Source organism: Amblyomma americanum, chromosome 1 (genome assembly GCF_052857255.1).
Source record: "Amblyomma americanum isolate KBUSLIRL-KWMA chromosome 1, ASM5285725v1, whole genome shotgun sequence".
NCBI classification, from domain to species: Eukaryota; Metazoa; Arthropoda; class Arachnida; order Ixodida; family Ixodidae; genus Amblyomma; species Amblyomma americanum.
The window spans coordinates 101,712,330-101,722,450 of record NC_135497.1 but is presented as its reverse complement, the minus strand read 5'-3'; the positions used below and the strand labels follow the sequence as shown (position 1 = coordinate 101,722,450).

At 52.3% G+C, this 10,121-nt stretch overlaps 1 pseudogene; it reads right to left on the bottom strand.

The window, feature by feature from the left end:
• Window positions 1-275: 275 nt before the first annotated feature.
• On the bottom strand, window positions 276-9,789 carry LOC144112885 (uncharacterized; annotated as a pseudogene).
• Between the last annotated feature and the right edge of the window lie 332 nt (window positions 9,790-10,121).

Sequence of the window (10,121 nt, the reverse complement as noted above, 5' to 3'; positions counted from 1 at the left end):
GACGTGCAATGGGAGTGCGCGAGCAGGGAGAAGCAGAAGAGAAAAGAACGTTTTTTCAGATGATGCCGGCAGGTTCGGTCGGTGTGCTTGTTCCGAGGCTTGATGTCACATTTGCGGGGCCCAAGATGAGAATCCGACCTCAGACCTCAAATGCGGACGGCCACGCGGACGCTCGACGAGGAGGCGCCTTCCGCTTGACCCGCAACTCCACCGTCACCACCGGCACCAGGAGCGACGCAGTCCTTCGCCAACCGCAGCGGGTGAGCACTGCTTCTTCAGCGTCGCGGCGCCACATCCAAAACAACGATGCTTCCTCGCGCCTTCACCCCGCCACCTTCCCTGTGGTGGTGTTGTGGAAGCGAAATTTTGGCGTTGTCCGGGAAGAGCTTCGACGGCTGCACCTGGCTCATCTGCTCTCTCGTCCAGGACACCACGGTGCGGCTAACGTCGAAGTCATCCTTCTTCGGGGAAGACGGAAGACGTTTGCGGGCAGGCACAGGCATACCTGTGCGGCTGAGGACAGCAGCATCACCCGCAGACTTGGGGCTGGAGTGGAACTCATATCCGACGTCGCCCTCTTCATGTCTCTGGACAATGTTGCGCCTACTGCTCGCATCAGTCGAGAGGAGTGCATTTAGCAGAACAAAGAGACTACACGAAGCTCGGAAAATGAAAAGAAACTATGAAGCTATAAATTCGTTATCCCATTAAGTAACGGTGCAGTAACCGCCTCACTTCTCTCAGCCGCAGCCGCGCCATGATTGAAGTTTTAATAAAAGCGGGGTCGAAAGGAGTTAGAGAGAGAGACGCCGTGGCTAAGGGCTTTTTATTAGTTTAACCACCTGTGGTTCTTTAGAAATCACTGATATCGCATAGCACACGATCGCCTTTAGCTAATTCGCCTCCATCGAAACCCGGCTGCCGCGGCTGCGGTTTGATACCGCATCGTATACAGCTACTCAGCAGCCGAACCGACGACCACCGCAACTGGATCGAGCTAAACGGTAACAAAGAAAAATTTACCGTTCCAAAACTACGAAATGAATGGCCATCTAAGTATAATATGAAGAGATTGCGTCGTAGTCGTAAAGCGAATCACAGTGTGAGTAATTGAAAAACTATTTTAACTTCCTTGAATTAGTAAAAAAAAAATCTCCGTGATCATCATCATATTACAGCGATAGGTGGCTCAGTTTCCTTCCCAGGTTTCACCTAGTCGTCGCCGGTCTCGATGTCGCGCCGTCAGTCTCGCGTCTCGTGCCTCGCGCTGCATTCGTCCTCGTCGGCTTAGGACACGATAGTCCCCGTTCATGGGACTGCCTCGAGCACGCAGTCCGTACGCTACGCCTCGTGGTGCGTTCACAGTCAGCAAGGAGGGAAGCGGGAGATATTTTCAACAAGACGTCACCAAATGCCTCTCAGGAAAACATCCCGGAACTGGAGAACTGCATCCAGATTCGTTCACTGCAACCTCAAGGCTACATGGGAGTTTAAAAAAACGAAACTCACTGCTAAGGTGACCTAGTGCATAGGGCCAGGTTTGCAAACTCATCAGCGGGCTATGAAGGGACAATGGTAGAGAGACGGCAGGTTGATGGGCTTTTTTACAGCACAAACACAGCGAACAAGGGAGGGGCGGTCCTGAGAGTCCTTAGCCAAGGTTTCGGCAAGAGGGCTTGTCATAGTCGAACAACTCCTCTGCTCAAAACTTTGGCTAAGATCCCTGTAGCTATCCCGTCCCTTGTTCACATTGTGTTATGAGGGACAGGTATTTTAATACAGCAGAGCGTACGGCCCTTCGTTTTCTGGTAAAATTCGATTTTAACCGACTCTTGCACCCCGCGCAGTTTTCTTGAAGATCGGTTTGGACCCGGTTTCTAACCAAAAAAAAAAGGCTTCTAGGTTACTCAGTTGCCCTTTGGACAAAGCTGAATACACCACAAGGGAACTTAGCGGACACCTTGTGCGGAAGCCAGAGGAATGTTTTCAATACTCTGATCATTTCAAACTTTTTTTAACGCTTTTAATTAATGAAGTTGCTATTTGAGGAAATGCGACAAGAGTGCGTTTTAGATGTGAGAAGCAAAGACACCAACTCGCCCAATCTATCGTTCTCCAAAAGCACGAGCACTAACTGAGGAGGCGTCCTCTTGGCATCACTGTATCGTGCGCTGCACACGCTAACGGCATCCTGTTGCAAGACTCGTCTGCGTTTAAATTCATCACATTTACGTTGAATGCATGGTGTTGCAGTGTACAAACAACGGCAGGTCGGTGTTCCACGGACGCAGAAGTGCGGCGTTATAGTTTATAACTTACGAAGCGAAATATTTAAAATGAAAGAGAAAATAAAGAAATACGTGATTTTATGGTAGGTTGCAGTGCAACCTGCCATTACTTCATTGTTTTCAAAAAGGGACAAAAAATAGGGCATTTTATGTCTCGCACAAAAACGACACTTAAAGCGAATTGTCTGTTTTCACTCAATATGACCCGATCAAACCATAGTTTGTGGGAAGCCTGCTAGATTCCCGCCGTGGCGTCTGCGCTGCATCCCGCGTCGCTCTCTTTCCCTTTCTCCCGCCTCGGGCGGCGGAGACACGGCTGGTGGCTAATCGCTGTCATTCGGCCGCAGCTCCGCCCCCGGCTTCCCAAGGGCCTTTGCCATTGGTGACTTTTGGCGGGAATTCGAGACCCGTTTTGGGTGGTCGCGCGGCGCGCGACCGTCTGAGCGGGGCCCAGACAGAGATGGAGACCCCCTCCGAGACAGCGTAAGGTGCGTACGTTACTGTTCGTCCGGGCCGGCCTCTGCCGTTCAGACCAGTTGATACTCGAGCTCGCCAGCGTGGGTCCTCGATCCGCCGCGGCTCGAGCCTGTCCAGGGGTCCAACGACCTCTGACAGGCGCACCTTGCGTTGACTGCCCACTCTCTCTCGCAAACGGCCCAATGGCCGACACGAGAGAGATCACAGCACTGCCGCGGGGACAATCTCCTGCAGCGGCGTGCTAGCGGCGCGCATTTCTCTTGTTGCCCCGAGCGCGCACCGGAGCCTTGCTCTGAGCGCGCCCCGGGACGGGGTGACTGTTGAGTGTGTGTGTGTACCGCTGGAGGACGGCGTCAATAAACGTCTCCTTTGTGAATTTGGAGGCGTTTCTTGCGGCGAGCCGCTCTCCTCTCTGCAGAGGTTGAACGCCGCCGCAGCGGTGCCCCAGGGTGCGTGTGGTGACGGCTGATCGGGGCCCTTGGCTCGCGCGAAGCTCGAACCCGCGGTGGGTAGTGGCCTGTGCCTACTTAGAAACCCACAACTGGCGCCCAACGTGCTAAGTCACTGGCTCTTAGCCTTTGATAGCACATTTGCCGAGCAGGTCGCCTTGACGATCACGCTTGCGCACCATGTCTGCCACCCCCATCGGGGCACTCGGCAGCTACGTGTCGGCTCCCTTAGTTGTCGTAGCGTCCTTTGATCCGTTGGCGGCTGTTTCTTCAAATAGCCAAACACCGTTGTTGGCCGCGGCCCCCATTGGGGCATACGGCGGTACAACCCCCAAGGTCGATCACACAGCTCCCATTGGAGCTGTTTCGGGAGCACCCTGCGGTGCACCCGTCAATCACATGCCTCCGCTGTGCGTGCTTTGCGCCCCGTGCGAAAGCGGTGCGTGCGACACTGCCGCAACCGGTCGTCCTGCACAGCAGCAGCCGTGCCCCGCGAGCAGTCAATTCTGCTCTGGGAACGGTGAGGCGCCGGCCCGGCTCCCTGTGGAAACCGCGCCGCTCATCGAACGGGGCTGGGCGCCTTGCCTCCTGCGTTCGTGCAGCCCGCCCAAGCCTCCTCTGAGACCGGGGCGCAGTCGCTGCTAAGTGCTGCCCAGATGATTCAGTCGCTCTCAGGGGCGGCTGAGAAGCTTGTGGCCGCGCCGAAGGTGTCAGTAGAATTTCAAAAGGTCGTTCGTTTCTTCGAGGATGGTTCACAAACCCTTCCTCTAGTGTCGTTCGGCTTGGAAGATGAACAGGAGGTGAACTTGTAGATGATGACAGCAGAGCATATACTTACAACATACATATACAGAGGGTTAATCTGGAAAAAGAAAAACTGATTTTACAAAAGAACAAACTTTGCACTACTTTACTCATCGACCGGGCAGGTTAGAGTCTAAGTGGCATCACATTACATGCTAAGCATGGAGCCTCAGCTCAGACTGGACTGGACTGCATCCGTTTACATGCGCTTTTAAGCACTTGATTAACAAAGGACTAAGGGCGGTCATTTTCAGTGGCCCGCCCTAAGCATCAATTCTCCAATGAAAAATAACATGAGAGATGGGAACAACCCCTTGGGCTGGGCTTAGCCTCGAACCCAGTCTGTTAACAATACAAACTAAATAAACAACAAAAACGCCACCACTCTCTCTCAAGTGAAAGTATCCACAGGCTCTCCCTTCGGAGCTAATCCTTGCCTCAGGCATGCATACCGCCACCCACCATCGGTCCGCGTCGCTCGTCAGCAACAGAGGAGGGGCGAAAGGGCCCACGATGCTGCCGCGCTACCGACGGCGGGACACAGCTAATAAGCATGAAGGGGTTCGTCTGTCGCTCCGGGAAACCAGATTAAGGGTCGCCCCTGTCTTCCCACATTCTTGGCGAGTCTTGCCTGTCCGCCATGACAGGTGTCCGTCACGGCCATCCTGGGAATGCGCTTTTGTTCACTAGCGCCTGTCTTTCCACATTCTTGGTGAGTACTGCCTGTCCGCCATGACAGGTGTCCGTCACGGCCCTCCTGGGAATGCGCTTTTGTTCACGAGGCACTGCGGGAAGCTGTGGGTGCCTTCCCGGCGATAGCCCACGTCGTAAGGGGGTGGGGGGGTCTGTGCGTCAAGCGACAATTTTCGTTCCCTGTATGTACTCGGGGGCTCTCGCTTATACTGGGGAGCGGTTTCCGCGTGTGCCGGCGTCCTGCTTTCTGCAAAGGTATGCAGCTGGAAAAGAGGGGCGGCCTTACACGCCCCCTCTAAGAGTATAAACCGAGCTTGCTATCAGCTCGTTTATGCTTCCTAACAAAGAGGCCGCAACACTTTCACATTACAAATGTCAGCCCTCCCGGGGCAGAGTTTCTCCTGGGTACTCAAATCTTCGAGAACCAAAGCAAAGAAACAATCAACAACAAAAAAAACTACAAGGCACAACATTGGTGCATGCTGCTGTACAGTTCGCTGAACGGGCAGCCACATCATGCACTGCGCAGAGTCCACATTTGAAGCACACACAAAGCCACATTGTTCATTACTGTTCACAAGTCAGCGCACAACACTCACGGGCGCCGTTCTATGTAGACACCAGGCAGAAGTCTCTTCGTAAGTGCCCGACTTCAACACACGGCACCCTGCTCATCGAGCGTCGGTTGAGTGGGAACATTCACGCCTTGTCTAGGCTGGCATGGTGGTACCGACTGGCTCCCATGTCAAGTTGGGGAGCCTGGATAGCGCATCTGCGTTTCCATTCTTGGTGCCTTTTCTATGTTTCACCGTTATGTTATAACGCTGGAGTGCCAGCGCCCATCTAGCCAATTTTGCCCCATGTGGAGTGCACGTCGTCAAGTATGACAGGGGGTTGTGGTCAGAGACGACATTGACCACAGAGCCAAAGAGCCAATAATCGAACTTCTTAAGAGCCCATATAATAGCGAACGCTTCGCGCTCTATGGTCGACCATCTCGCCTGAGTCGCATCGAAGCGATGACTCGCGAACGCTATAGGCCTTTCTTTGCCCTCTTCTGTCATTTGTGCCAAGCAAGCCCCGGCAGCCGTCGCTGATGCGTCAGTGAAAAGCCAATACGGTTGGTGAGGTTGTGGAGTGCTCAATGCCACTGCTCTGCAGAGCGAGTCTTTCAGCTCTTCAAATGCGCGCTGCGCATCTTCTGGCCACGGGATCAAGCTGGGAACGCCCCGCTTGGTCAAAGTCGTTAGGGGGCCAGCTATTTCAGCGTATCTAGGGACATATTCTCTATAATATCCACACAGTCCTAGCAAGCTTCGCAGCTCTTTCTTTGTGTTAGGCTGCACTAAGCCTTTTATGGCGGATATCTTCTCCGGGTAAGGTGCATGCGTCCCTGAACCCACTATGTGTCCTAGATAGCGAATGTGAGGCTGTCCTACTTGACATTTTTCAGGGCTAGCCTTTAGTCCGGCCCTTCTAAGCAGCCAAAAGATAGCATTGATGTGCTCTAGGTGTTCCTTCCAAGTACTGAAGAAAATTGCTATATCATCCAGATATGCAGTGGCATAGTCTTGGTGCTTAGATAGGAGCGTATTGACTATTCTTTGGAAGGTCGCTGCAGAGTTCTTTAGCCCAAAGGGCATCACTGTCCACGCATATTGCCCCTCATGCGTCACAAATGCGGTAAGCGCTTGGCTGTGCGGGTCCATCGGTACCTGCCAGTAGCCACGCCTTAAATCCACTAGCGTGATAAACTGCGCGCGGCCGACCCGAAAAATTAGCTCCTGGGAGTTAGTCATCGGAAACGCGTCTGAACGAGTTCCTGCATTCAAAGTTCGGTAGTCAATACACATTCGCACCGACCCATCTTTCTTTCCCACACACACAACTGGGTGTGCAAATTCACTTTCTACAAGATAAATTAATCCTAACTTAAGTAACTCCTCCACTTGGCGGCTTACTTCTTTCTTGAGTAATTCAGGCACCCGATAAGGAAAAGCTTTTTTCGGTTTGAACCCTTCTTCTAGCTCAATTCGGTGTACGCCTACTTTTGCCAGTCCCGGCTTGCCATCGAAAAGTGAGCGGTGCTTTGTGAACAGTCTTCGCACTTCATTCTGCTCCTGCTCCCGTAGGTGGGCTAACTTTTCTAATGGTATTAGTTCCTCGTCTAGTAGCGGTGGCGCAACTTGTGGCGCGCACTCTAGTTACCCAAACTCATGATCTTCATCAAACACCACCCCAATATGGCTCACCCTCGCATAGTACGGTCTCATCCGGTTGGCGTGCACCACTGATCTTTTTCCCTGTTCGTTCTCTACCCGATACGAATGTTGTCCCTCACACCCAATTACTGTGACGGGACCGAACCACTTCGGGGCCAACTTAGTGGTGCGGTCTGTGTCAAAAATGAGCACTTGATCGCCCACGTTAAAGACTTTGTTCCGCGTCCTTCTGTTGTAGGCTTCTGCGTAGCTAGCCTGTCGCACCGTGCTTGTGAGCCCAGCCACACTGGCCGCTAGCTCAAACTTTTCCCGTAGCTGTTTCAAGTATTTAGCTGGCTCCTCCCTTAGCGTCGCTGGTACACTGACTTCTCCTGCCCACGTTTGGCGAGGAACCGTAAGCTGTCCTGTCGGGTTTCGGCCATACAAAAGCTGAAAGGGTGCTACGCCCGTAGTGTCGTGGGGAACTTCGCGGTAAGCCCACAACACAAAAGGGAGCAGCTTATCCCAATTATGCGGATCCTTTTCCATGACATGAAACAGCATATTCTTAAGCACCCGATTCCACCTTTCCACGGTGCCATTGCTTTCAGGATGTTCTGGGGTAAAAAATCGAGGGGAACAACCTAATTTTTCTAGCATTAGTTGCCTGAGTTGAGCCTTAAAATTTGTTCCCTGATCCGAAGAGATTGTCTGCGGAATTCCGGTTCGACTGAATATTTCTAAAAGGGCGTCACATGCAGCCTTTGCAGTCAGGGAACGAAGGCATACGACTTCTGGCCATTTCGTGCATAAATCGACAAGGCACAGAGCATATTTGTGACCCTTTCCAGATGGCGTGTCAAGAGGCCCTATGACATCTATGTTAACAACCTGAAAGGGGTGTTCAGGCCGAGTCAATGGGGTGATGGGTATGTTGTCAGAGTGACGCCGGTCTGAGCGTATTTGGCACCCATGACAAGACTGGCAGTACTGTGAGATCTCCTTTTCCATACCAGGCCAATAAAAGTTGTACTTTATGCGGGCCTTGGTCTTCCTTGGACCCAGGTGCCCACCCCACAGCGATTCGTGCGCCAAGAACAGAACTTCCTTTCGTCTTTCTTGCGGAAGCACCAGTTGTCGCACTTTAGTGCCCGCTATTGAGTCCCAATGGTGTAAAATTCCCTCAGTAAAGAACATACCCGCCTTTCCGTGCTTAGAATTTTCCCATGCCTTCCTCAAGCTCTCGTCAGCGAGCTGCGCTGCTCGAAACATTTCTCGCTGGCTAGACAGTGCCACTGCATCTTCTGTCCCAGGTGGCTCTGCTTCGTCTCGCGGAACGTCATCATTTGGTACCCTGCCAACTTCGCATGCCAGTGCCTCACAATTCTGATTTGCCGCATTTTTAGGTTCTTGATTTGCCGCCATACTGACTGCAGTACTAGTACTTGTTGTGAACGCTCTATCGCTGTGCTTCCTAAGCAGCTGCCAGTCTTCTGACGACAGCAAACAGTCCACCCCCTCAGTAAGCTCATTGGTGAGGGCACATACTATGCCTATCTTTTGATCGTCTGCGATGGTTGAGAAACACTTAGAGGGACTGTCGCCAATTTCGCCTGAATAGATCTGCCGAAAGCCGACACTAGCTTCACTGTCCCCGATGGTTCCGCCAGCGCCTGCGGTAGTATGCTCTCTCTTATTACCGTGATTTCACTACCCGTATCAAGCAATGCCTCTGTGCAGACGTCTCCGCATAAAAGCTCTACGAACTGCAGTCTCGATGCGGCTGCCCTTGAATTTTGCAGAAGCATTCCTACTTTTGCAGTTAAAACCGCGGCTTGGTTTACCGCTGCGTCCTTTCCTTCTGTCTCATCTACCAGCGCGACCTTTTGCACCCTCCGCCTGTGCCCATATGCTTGTTGCTGGCGCGGCTCATTTGCTGTTACACGGGGGATTCCTAGCAACATGGCCCAGTCCATGGCACTGGTGGCACTTTACTGCGGGTTTTTCAACATTACCCTGCTTTTGGCCCGTTTGCAGTACAGGCACTGTAATCTGTTTCGCAGCCCGCCCTTTACCCTTTGCTTGCTCGAAGGTCTGTAGAGCCTTTGATATTTCTTTAGGCTTCAGCCAACTCTCTCCTTCTCGAAGGCGCACATATTCAATGCCCTCCGGGCTGAGGCTTGCCTTAATGCGATCGGACACCATGAGATCGGTCAAAGCCTCTTTTGAATCTACCTCTCTAGCCTGGATGTAGTACATTAAATACGTTTTCACGCGAGACGCAAACTGAGCCCACGTTTCCTCCTTCCTTTTCGCTGCTTTTTCAAATCTCTCAAGGTACTCAGTCGGAGTGAGTTTTAATTCTTCTAGAACCGCTGTTTTTACAGCCTCGTAATCAGTGCATTCGGCTCGGTCGAGGTTACGAAGTAAGTATCTGACTCACTCTGTCAGTGCCGGCAAAATTAAGTGCACTCGGCTACTGTCTGGAACATTGAAAGTAGTGAAAAGCTTCTCCACCTCCTCAAACCACAATGGTACATCTGCATCGCATGGAATTCTGTAGCCCTTAAGGACTTTCGCATATTGTGATATTGAATCTGAGCCTATACACCGTTCATCACTCTGTCCCGACCCAAGCGGTGACATTCGACCATTCGACAGCCCAAGCTCCATCTGCTTAAGTGCCAGTCGCTCCCTGGATTCAATTTCACGCATTCGTAGTTCCATTTCCATTTTTAACTCCATACGGCGAATAGCCATTTTTTCTGTATCAGTTCCTGTAGCGCCTAGCAACAATGTCTGTCTCTGGTCGTCGGCCTGTAACCTGCTCTCCACACTGAAATCATCCTCCATATTCGTTCCCTCGTTCTGATCCATCCCCGTTCCTACACCGCCCTCTAGCGATTGCTGCTCCTGGCGAGGATACGACCTCATTTCATTCTCAGGATTAGATTCGCTATCTTTAGAGGCTAACGTTCTCCTCGTATCGACCATGGACCTCACAAACTAACCACCATACCTGCCTCAACAAAACGCAAGAAATCCCACTCACCCGGCGGAGATCTGTTGTCTGCCGCCCAGAGCCCGGATGATGCGTCCGTTCCACCAACGTTGGCAGCAGCCGAGGTGGAGTCGTCCTTTGACAGCTCCTCGCTGCTCCGTGTCGGATGGCCTGTGGTTGTCACTGCGATGCCTGGCCTTGAGATGAG